The 11,056-nt window shown below is 43.1% G+C and overlaps 1 pseudogene; it reads left to right on the forward strand.

The window, feature by feature from the left end:
* Positions 1-2,624: 2,624 nt before the first annotated feature.
* LOC129535865 (protein PBDC1 pseudogene) lies at positions 2,625-3,286 on the forward strand (annotated as a pseudogene).
* Positions 3,287-11,056: the final 7,770 nt, after the last annotated feature.

Raw genomic sequence — 11,056 nt, forward strand, 5'->3', positions numbered from 1 at the left:
AGGCCTCTTTGCTCCATGTCCTGCGGTCCTCAGAGGGGCCTGCAGCCCTGTTATTGTTATCCCTCGCCTGGCCCAGCCAGAGACCAAAGCAGATGGTCCAGCTCTGGGGGTAGAGACCTCCTCTGGTTTCCCCACTCGAAGACCAGTTAATAACCTGTGGTAGTTCATGCTTCTTCCTTTTCCATACAAAGAAGACCCAGGGCGCTTCTTGAGAAACCTCTGGCTTGCAATGTTTTGAAAACTTTTCAAACAACCATCACTTGCGCTTCCACTCAGCAGCTGAAGTATCAGTGTGGCGGGGTGGAAAGTCAGGGCGACATTGCTGTCCTGCAATTGCTGCGTTTATTTCACTCATTTCATATACTGGCAGCAGGATGGGCATAAATGGTTAGGTGTTTACTTCTTGATTGGTTTAGGGCCCTCTCTCACCCCATGCCCAGTCTCATTCATCAGTAACTGGAGAAAGCTGTCTACAAGGAATTTTTTTAATGGTGTTTTAATGTTATTTAGGGGCTTCCCTGGTGGCTCAGAGGTTAAAGCATCTGCCTGGAATGAGGGAGACCTGGGTTCAATCTCTGGGTCGGGAAGATCCCCTGGAGAATGGCAACCCACTCCAGTCCTCTTCCCTGGAGAATCCCATGGAGGGAGGAGCCTGGTGGGCTACAGTTCATGGGGTCGCAAAGAGTTGGACACGACTGAGGGACTTCACTCAATGTTATTTCATTTTCCTAAAATGTCAGTTGGACAGCCAAGAAAATTTCCCCTTAGAGTCCACGGAGGTTGTTCTGAGCTGAAATCACCACCCCCATGGTTGGCTGAGCACTAAATGAAAAACAGTGTTATAAGTCAAATTAATATTTTAGGGAAGAAAATGTGTGAACCCACACCGGCAGTTCCGCCAGCATAATCTCAAGCTTTAGCCACAAAACTGCAGAGGAACGACTGAGGGTCAGAGTCGTCCCTGGCCATCAGTTAGGAAGCCGAAATCCAACAGAGGGAGAGAATGAACAATGGTGATAAGGTCTCCGTTCATCCACTGTGGCAGATTAGAAGGCCATCAGAAGGCAGGAGTGATGACATTTTTAAATGGATTCATTCTGTGAGAAGACAGCTGGGTGAAAAGCAGTGGGTCAGGGCTTATTAGAAACCACAGCTGAAGCCGTAAGGAAAAAACATAAGACACTGTAGAAAAATAATGATGATGAGAGATAAAACAGCTTGACAAAAGCAGTTTACAAAGCTGAATGTACAATATTGTCCAATTTTTGAAAACTACAAGAGAGATACAGACAGGCAAGCAATAGGCATGAGTTGAGTGCCAGGGTTTTTAAAACTGACTTTGCAATAGAATGTTCTGGAATTAAAAAAAAAAACCAAAAACACAGACCCATCATCCCTACCCCTGGTGCTGCTGCAGCTAAGTCGCTTCAGTCATGTCCAACTCTGTGTGACCTCGTAGACGGCAGCCCACCAGGCTCCCCCATCCCTGGGATTCTCCAGGCAAGAACACTGGAGTGGGTTGCCATTTCCTTCTCCAATGCATGAAAGTGAAAAGTGAAAGTGAAGTCGCTCAGTCGTGTCCGACTCTTAGCGATCCCATGGACTGCAGCCTACCAGGCTTCTCCACCTATGGGATCTTCCAGGCAAGAGTACTGGAATGGGTTGCCATTGCCTTCTCCTCCCTACCCCTAGAGGTTCTGATTTATTAGCTCTGATTTGGCGTCTTTATTTTAAAAAGCTTCCCAGGTTGTTCTGATGCATTGTCAGCACCGAGGACCACTAGTACATGCAGAGAAAAATTAAAAAATCAGAAATGGCTTTATGGGGTATTTCTGATTTAATTTTAATGTAGTTTTTCTGTGTTCCTACATATTGTTCTGTGAACATGCATTACATCTATGATCAGAAAAGGTTATTAATAAAAATTATAACTGAACTTATTAGGAAAAATCACCCCAGGAAACAAGAAATAATAATAATGACTAACACTTTGCTGAGAGCCAGATATGCTCTTTGTCTTGTTTTTGTTTGGTTTTTGGCAATTGGGAATGTTGGATCTTTGTTCCCTGATCAGAGATTGAACTGAACCCATGCCCCCTGCAGTGGAAGCATAGAGTCTTGACCACTGAACCACGAGGGAACTCCCAGACATTGGCTTTATTAATGTTGTCACTTAGTCCTTACAACAACTGTGACCGAGGCACTAGTATTTCAGCCATTCTACTGATAATGGAAGGTAGAGGTCCAAGAGGTTCTAGCTCAGACACCAAGAGAGTGACAGACACAGCACAAACTCAGGACCAGTTGCTAGAGAACCTGAGGCTCACCCGCACACACTGCTTTGTTCCAGTCAAAAGAAGTCCTATGTGGTTCCTCCCCTCCATCACAGGCCCTCTGGATCCAGGGCCTCACCTGTGCCTGCTTCCGGCTTCCCAGGGCTCATGGGAAGTCTCCTCTCTGAATTCCCATCAATGTTCCACTTCTTCCAAAGACTTCCCACAGTTTGCTACTCCCCTCAAAGGAGAACTCTGTCTCCATGCAAGCTAGAGAGAGGGAAAAAAGAAAGAAGAAATTGAACACCACAGGATACTGACTGTCTATTAGGACATATTATGGGCTGAAACATGGAGGCGACCGGTGGAACTGAGGAGTTGGTTTCCGGGGAACCGGTGTCAGTGGCAGATGCTCTTTCTCTCCCAGCTGAGTCTTATAGCAACGATCCTGATATCGAGATGGCTTGGGCCGTGAGAGCAATGCAGCATGCCAAAATCTACTACAAACTGATTTCATCAGTTGACCCACAGTTCCTGAAACTCACCAAAGTCGATGACCAAATCTATTCTGAGTTTCAGGAAAATTTTAAGAATCTCAGGATCCAGAAGAATACTGGATCCAGAAGAGCTCAAATTAGAATCAGCTAAAGAGAAGTGGAGGCCATTCTGCTTGAAGTTCGATGGGATTGTGGAAGACTTCAACTATGGTACTTTGCTGCGACTGAACTGCTCACAGGGCTACACTGAAGAAAACACCATCTTTGCACCAAGGATACAATTTTTTGCCATTGAAATTGCTTGGAATCGAGAAGGTTATAACAAAGCAGTTTATACTGGTATTAAGGACAAAGAAGAGAAAGAAGCCAGCAGTGGAGGAAACAAAGGAGCCAACAGCAGAGGAGAAGAAGAAAAAGGAGCCAACAGAGAAGGAGAAAAAGAAAACCAACAAAGGAGGGGAAAAAGAGAAAGAAGCCTACAAAGAAATCAACAAAAGTAGTGAAACAACTATGTGAGATAGTCAGGGAACAGCACTCTAGAAGCTATGATTCAAGTGAGTCTGCAAGTACCATGTTGCTACTTGCACAGGTCCCTGTGGTCAAATGTATTAATATTTCCTTTTTCAATGAAAGGACATGCAGAAGGACATCTTTCTGGCCTAATTATCAGAAACTGCAGTGGTTGTTCTCTTGTGTGAACAGGCTTGAAGACTATTAGTGGGGTCTTAGTTGATGGTTTGTTGGTTCTCACCACCAGTTAAGTAAGAAATTTTGTAAATAAATTTCTTTTGGTTCTTATGACTGAAAAAAAAACAGGACATATTATAAGAAACCTTTTTTAAAAGTATTAATTGATTTTTTTACTGGAGTGGAGAGGAGGTGCCCCAGGCAATTACATGGGGAGTTGGACTGTGAGGAAAGCTGATCACCGAAGAACTGATGCTTTTGAACTGTGGTGCTGGAGAAGACTCTTGAGAGTCCCTTGGACTGCAAGGAGATCCAACCAGTCCATTCTAAAGGAGATCAATCCTGGGTGCTCATTGGAAGGATTGATACTAAAGCTGAAACTCCAATACTTTGGCCACCTCATGCAACGAGTTGACTCACTGGAAAAGACTCTGATGCTGGGAGGGACTGGGGGTGGGAGGAGAAGGGGACAACAGAGAATGAGATGGCTGGATGGCATCACCGACTCGACGGACATGAGTTTGAGTGAACTCTGGGAGTTGGTGATGGACAGGGAGGCCTGGTGTGCTGTGATTCATGGGGTCACAAAGAGTTGGACACGACTGAGTGACTGAACTGAACTGAACTGATAGATGTGAAATTCTACAGGGTTTTCCCCTGGGGAGATGATAGAATGCTTATCAGATTATTTCCCCATTTCACAGATGGTGGTGCCAAATTCTTAAAAAACTTCATGAAAGAGAAAAAAAAAAAAAAAATGAGCTGATGCCCCAGCCAGAACCAAAAATCCTTTCTAGTCCACAAAAGGTTTGTGGATTTTAAAAGATTTTTTAAAAAATCAACAGTTATTTACCTTCATTCTCTTTCATGGTTAGGTTTCCAGATAAAAAGATAAAACACAGCATGTTCCTTAAGATGTGAATTTCAGATAAGTAATTTTTTTGGTAAAAGATGTCCCAAATATGGGACATATTTATACTAAAAAATTATTGTTTAATTTTATTGATAGGTCAACTTTAACTGGGAGTCCTATACTTTCATGTGATAAATATGACAGACCAATTTCATGAGAAACATGATTTTCTTTCTTCCTTGGACATTATTTTTCCTTCTCAGTGTCATCAGCTCGATGATTTGAAGAAGCATAAACCAGAAAATTGATCTCATCAATTGAGCTCATCCTTTTGTGTCAAACAACCCACTGAGCCAACTCCTCCGGTAGTCAATAAGTGTTACATCTTCCAAAGGCACACACACACACCCCTTAGACACAAGCATTCACGGACAGCCACACACCTTCAGACATGCCCGGACACACACTTTCACATACATGTATACATATGCACACACACAGAGTACAAATAGATTTTAATTTCTCTAAAACGCAGACCCCTCATTCTCTTTTCAGATTTTCACGGCTTTCCAAACATATTTTCTTATTTGTTCAAGGAGAAAAAGTCATGTCTCCAGTTTGCTTTATATGCCCAGCTACACTGACCGGGCTTCCCATAGAGATGGTTGGCAATAAGACCTCATCTTTTGTATTTTAGAAATGTTGAATTTTCTTTTCTTGCCACTGCATTAAACTGCTATTTTAGTATAAAGGGGATGACAGTTGTCTTAGGGTCAGATACTAAACTTAATAACAAGGAAAAATACAAAACTACAAATTGAAAACTTGAACCATGTAATAAAAATACTTGAGAATGAGAGAGAAAAAAAGCTTAAAGTATTTTCAAGAAGCATAGTAGTTAAATGAATAATTTCTAGATCCAGCCCACTTGAGTAACTAGCTGGCCAAGTTACTTAACTTTATCTGTAAAGTAGAAATAACAACAGTTTCCATCTCATGGGTTGCTGTGATATTTAAGTAAATATAAAATTAAAGATATACAAAATAGTGGCCAACACACATTTTTTACTATTACAATTACCTCTTATTTGCCACACACAGGGGTAGCCTCTTTACATACATAATTCCATTTGATTATCAAATGAATGTGAGCTAGGTAGACATGAGGAAACTGAGGCTCACAGAGGTTAAGAGATTTCCCTGAGGTCACACAGCTAGCATGCAACAAAGCCAAGATTTAAGTACCAATCTTAGTACAAAAACACTGTTCTCTTGATTACCCAGTTTTAAGGTAACAAGCAGAATGCATACAAGTGGCAAGGTGGTAGCTTTTCAAGGAGAAGACCTCTATGGTCATTGCTTCTATGGAGTGGGGTGGGGTGGGGTATTCGGAAAGGTTTGGACTGGTGCACGGGTAAAGAGTACGGGACCCTCTGTCTAGTTACAAACCTCACCCAAACATTTGCCAACCTGATTAGGACCCTACTTTTTTGTGACCTTGCCAAGTAAATCCCCAGGAGGTGGCAAGCCCTGGCCCCGACTCTCCTAACTCTCTATTTTGAGGCAGTATAAGGCAGGGCTGGTTCGCCGGCACCGGGTGTGCTCTAGCAGCAGCCCCAGGGACTCGATCTTTACTCACATTTGTCCACTCAGCTTCTCCACCTGGATATCTAAGACTCTTACCTCAGGCTTAAGTCCAAAACTGGCTTTACCTCCGGGGGCCCCAGTTCAACGGATAACAACTCCCTTCTTCTGGATGAGCAGACCTAAAGGTGGGGAGTTGTCCTTCATGTCTCTCTCTCTCCTGCCGTTGATATCTAATCCATTGATTCATCCCTCAGCCAGTCCTGATGGTTCTACCTTCAGGATACATCCAGAACCTGACTACCTCCCTCCATCTCCACCCCCGCCCTCCCAGTCTGCACGTCGCGTCTTCATCAGGACCATTGCAGCAGACTCCTCGCTGATCTCCATGCTTCCATCCTTGTCTCCTGCCATCATGTCATCTTCACACAGTGGCCAGAGTACTCTTGTCACATCTGCCTCAGATTGCCAGGCTCCTCTGCTCAAACTCCTCCACAGTCTCCCACCTCAGAGGGCCCTAGAAGCCCGTCATTATCCACAGCTCTCCCTCAGCTCTCTTGGACCTCCCCTCACACCGTGATCCGCAACCCCATCTGTTCCAGCCCCTACCCCTCCACACCAGTCCTTGCACAGGCTGAGCCAGCTCCCGCATTAGGCCCTTCGCTCTCTGTCTGCTGGACGTACTCCACCACGTTGCCTACATGACTCACTCCCCAGCATCCTTCAAATCACTGTGCTCCTCCATCTCACCCCACCAGACAGGACCACCCTGTCCACCTACATAAAACAGCGATGCACCACCCTCACCCGGGCACTCCCTCCCCCTTAACCTGCCTTATTTTTTTTTTTCCACAGCATTTATCACTTCCTGATGTGCTCTATTCACCTATTTGCTTATTGTCGCCATCCTCTAGAAGGGAAGATCCAGGTGGACAGAGATTTTCTGTGTTACTGACTGCTATTTATGTGTCCTCAAGGCCGAGAAGACTATGTACACGCAGTAGGTACACAATAAATATTTGGCAAATGAGTGAATGGAAAGAGCTTCATGTCATCTGAACAGGACGTCTCTGCTGATTACTTCAGCTTTCCTACTCTAAAGTCAGCCTTTAGAAAGACTCTTGAGACCTCCCTGGTGGTCCAGTGGTTAAGACTCCACACTTCCATTGCAGGGGATGTGGGTTGGGGTACTAAGATCCTGTATGCTGTGAGGTGTGGCCAAAAAATGAAGAAAAAAAAAAAAAGACTCAACTCTGCATTCTTTTCCATCTTAGGAGTCAAAACTCCAGGGTGATCCTGAACAAATCTTTTCTGGCTGGCGTGCTGCTGTGTTGTGTAGTTCTGCTTGGTTGGGTTGAACAGAACAGGCTCATGGACAAAGCCACGTGCAAGGCTCCCTGCGTGTCTCTGGCTTCCCATGTGTTCTCGATGGAAACGTGTCTGGGGACACTGTTGTAAAGGCTCCAAACCAACCAGCGCATGACGAAAACCTCATCACTCAAGTAGAGAAGAAAACAAATCCATCCACCTCAATGCCCACTTCCATGGAAACTTGGCATTAGTTCAAAAGGCCCGTGCTGGCAAGACGTTTGACTTTTATTACCCTCCTGTGTCGCTCCAGGGACTGTGTTTACAGGCACATGCTGGGAGGAGGCAGCCTTGCGAATTGAAAGCACCAAGCAGGAAACCTTCCGAAGGCCAAATTAATTATCTTCAGCAGTAGCTAAATAATTATTATTTTGTGAGGAGTTTGCCAGTCAGAGACTGTGGCACATCCATTAGGGACCTGAAACCACGCCAAGGACTTAGCTTTTCACTGCAGAAATCCCTTTACCCCCCAAATAAGCAAGGCTATTAGAGAAAGGCTTTGCTGATCCAGGTGGGAAGCCTCACCCAATCCTCTGGCTTCTGCATCTCCTAACAGCTGAAGTGTTGCCTACAGGAGTCTCACACAGACACTGAACACTGTGAAGGTGTGATGGTAGAGTATGCAGTTGCTAAATGTAGAAGGATCTGTTCCTAAAAGGATTCAGATATATCCAATCACCACTGTGTTGGTTAATCATTTCTCCAGGATTACACTGGCAAAACTATCAATAAGTCTAGAGTTCCTGTTAATGGGTCCCAGGTTCATGTACACACATGCTTTTCATATGAAGAGGACAATGCCGGGTGGAAGTACTTGAACTCTGTGGTTTTTCCAGCACTTGCATCAGCCATGTCCCCTCTAAGATTCCTGAACATTCAACCAGCACAAAATTCTAGATTATTTTTAAAGTATATTTATGGACACTGGGGGCTCAGATGGTAAAGAGTTTGCCTGCAATGCAGGAGACCCAAGTTTGATCCCTGGGTCAGGAAGATCCCCTGGAGAAGGGAATGCAACCCATTCCAGTATTCTTGCCTGAAGAATTCCAAGGACAGAGGAGCCTGGCAGGCTACAGTCCATGGGTCACAAAGAGTCAGACACGACTGAGCAACCATCACTTTCACTCTCACACCATACTTTAATTTGTCATCCATTTTAAGATGCACCATTGTTTTATGTTGGAGAAGGAAGTAGCAACCCACTTCAGTATTCTTGCCTGAAGAATCCCATGGACAGAGGAAGCCTGATGAGCTACAGTCCATAGGGTCACAAACAGTTGGACATGATTGAGTGACTAACTCATACATACATGCATTATTTTATGTAAAGCTAAGAAAGACAACAATGTTGTCAATTAAATTAGAACAAGTCATTGATTGTAAATTGGGTCCTGATCAGAAATAAGTTGTCAAAAAGTGTGCATCTTATTAATACAATCATGTGTGTGTATGTGTGTGTAGGGAGAAAGTGAAAGATGTAGTGGGGGTAAAGGAAACTCATATAAGTGGTTTGGAGCAGTTTTGATAGTTCATATTTTCACCATTTCTAAAATTAAAGAAAATTACTATATTGCTTTAAAAATCCACTTGGGATTTTAATAGAGTTTTTTATATTATCAACTGTACGAAGTTATTTCTTAGACTCTACTGAGCAGGCACCAAGTTCTCTAACATGAAAATGAATTACGTAATTGCTCTTTCTGCTTGCTCTTCTTGCAAAGGGCCAAACCAGGTTCAGTGCTGCTGCCTCAGCAGAGCACATATGATTAAGTAATGCAGTAAATGGCCATCGTTCTAAGATCTTGAATTTGCTGACTCACTGTTTCATGACTGCCTTCCAACCTCCAGTCAGTGGTAATTTTCTGAGTTTATCACTTGTTTCTCGTTTACAGAATGAGAAGCTAGAACTAAATTGACTTCTAAGCACCTTTTCTGCTTCAACATTCAGCTTTATACTAACTCTAGTTTGACTTCTAAAATATAGGGATCATCTGGAAAACATTTAACGAGCACATGTTCAAGGCGCTGTGGTTATTGCTTTTCATATAGTGTCTCATTTATCCCTTGAGGCAGCTCTGTGAGGTATAACAGATATTACTACGACTATTTTACAGATGCAGAAGCTGCAAATAAATGCCGAGCAGGGTCTTTTGTTTTCTGTTACAGATTGAGTGACATATAATTCACATCCCATACAACTCACCTTTTAAAGTGTATAATTCAATGATTTTTAGTCTATTCAGAGTTGTGCAGACAGCTGTTATTGTTTAGTTGCTCAGTTGTGTCCAACTCTTTTGCAACCCCATGGACTGTAGCCTGCCATGCTCCTCTGTCCATGGGATTTCCCAGGTAAGAATACTGGAGTGGGTTGCCATTTCCTTCTCCAGGGGATCTTCCTGACCCAGGGATTGAGCCTGTGTCTCCTGCATTGGCAGGCGGATTCTTTCCCACTGAGCCACTAGGGAAGCCCATGCAAACTATGTACCGAACTCAATAAAAGCCATGTATCATAATCAATAGAACCTTTAAATCACCTTAAAAAGAACCTCTACCCCTTTTTAGCAGGAGTTCCCCTCATTGCCTACTCTCTCAGCCCCTGGCTACCATTAGTCTACTTTGTGTCTCTAGAGCTGCCTAATCAGGATATGTCCTACAAATGAGATCATCCAGTACAGTCAGTTCCCTTTGTATCCAAGAGGAACTGGTCCCAGGAATCCCCACAGATGCCAACCCTAAAGGTATGCAAATCCCATAGATAAAATGCTGAAGTACAGTGAATACAGTTGGCCCTCCATGTGCATAGTTTCATATTTGCAGATTCAACTAATCATGGGTATGGAGGGCACATTGTATGTGGTCCTTCCTAGTAGCGTCTTTCTGAACCCAAGACTTTCAGACTGCAGGATTATATACCATACTGCCTTGATGCCGGGTATGTTGAAGGACATAGATAAAGTAGGATGCTAATCCCTGCTCAAGTTTGAGTGAGAAAACTGTTAGTCACTCAGCTGTGCCCAGCCCTTTGCAACTGCATGTAATGCAGCCCACCAGCTCCTCTGTCCATAGAATTCTCCAGGCAAGAATGCTGGATTGGGTAGCCATTCCCTTCTCCAAGGGATCTTCCTGACTCAGGGATTGACATGCACTCAAAACAAGAGCAGACATCCCTATCAAATTACTGATGGCATTTTTTGCAGATCTAGAATTTTTAAAAATCTTAAAATTTGTATGGAAATACAAAATATCCCAAATAGCTAAAGCAATTTTGAGAAAGAAAATGAAGCTGGAGGAATCAGGCTTGCTGGCTTCAGACTAGACTATTAAGCTATAGTAATCAAAACAACACAAAGTCAGACTTATAGATCAATGAAACAGGATAAAAAGCCCAGAAATAAACCCACATAACTGTGATCAATTAATCTTTGACTACGAAAGGAAACAAGAATATACAGTGAAGACAGTCTCTTCAGTAAGTGGTGCTGGGAAAACTAGACAGCCACATGTAAAAGAATGAATGAAATTAGAACATTCTGTAATACCATACACAAAAATAAAATGGAATAAAGACTTAAATGTTAGACCAGATACTATAAAACTCTTAGAGGAAAACATAGGCAGAACACTCTTTAACATAAATTGCAGCAAGATTTTTTGGATCCACCTCCTAGAGTAATGAAAATTAAAAAAAATAATAATAAACAAATGGGGCCTAATTAAACTTAAAAGCTTTTGCACAGCAAAGGAAATCATAAACAAAATAAAAACAGAACCCACAAAACGGGAGAAAATATTTG

Source organism: Moschus berezovskii, chromosome 6 (assembly GCF_049115385.1).
Source record: "Moschus berezovskii isolate FMDL1 chromosome 6, NW_MosBer_1.0, whole genome shotgun sequence".
Taxonomy (NCBI): domain Eukaryota; kingdom Metazoa; phylum Chordata; class Mammalia; order Artiodactyla; family Moschidae; genus Moschus; species Moschus berezovskii.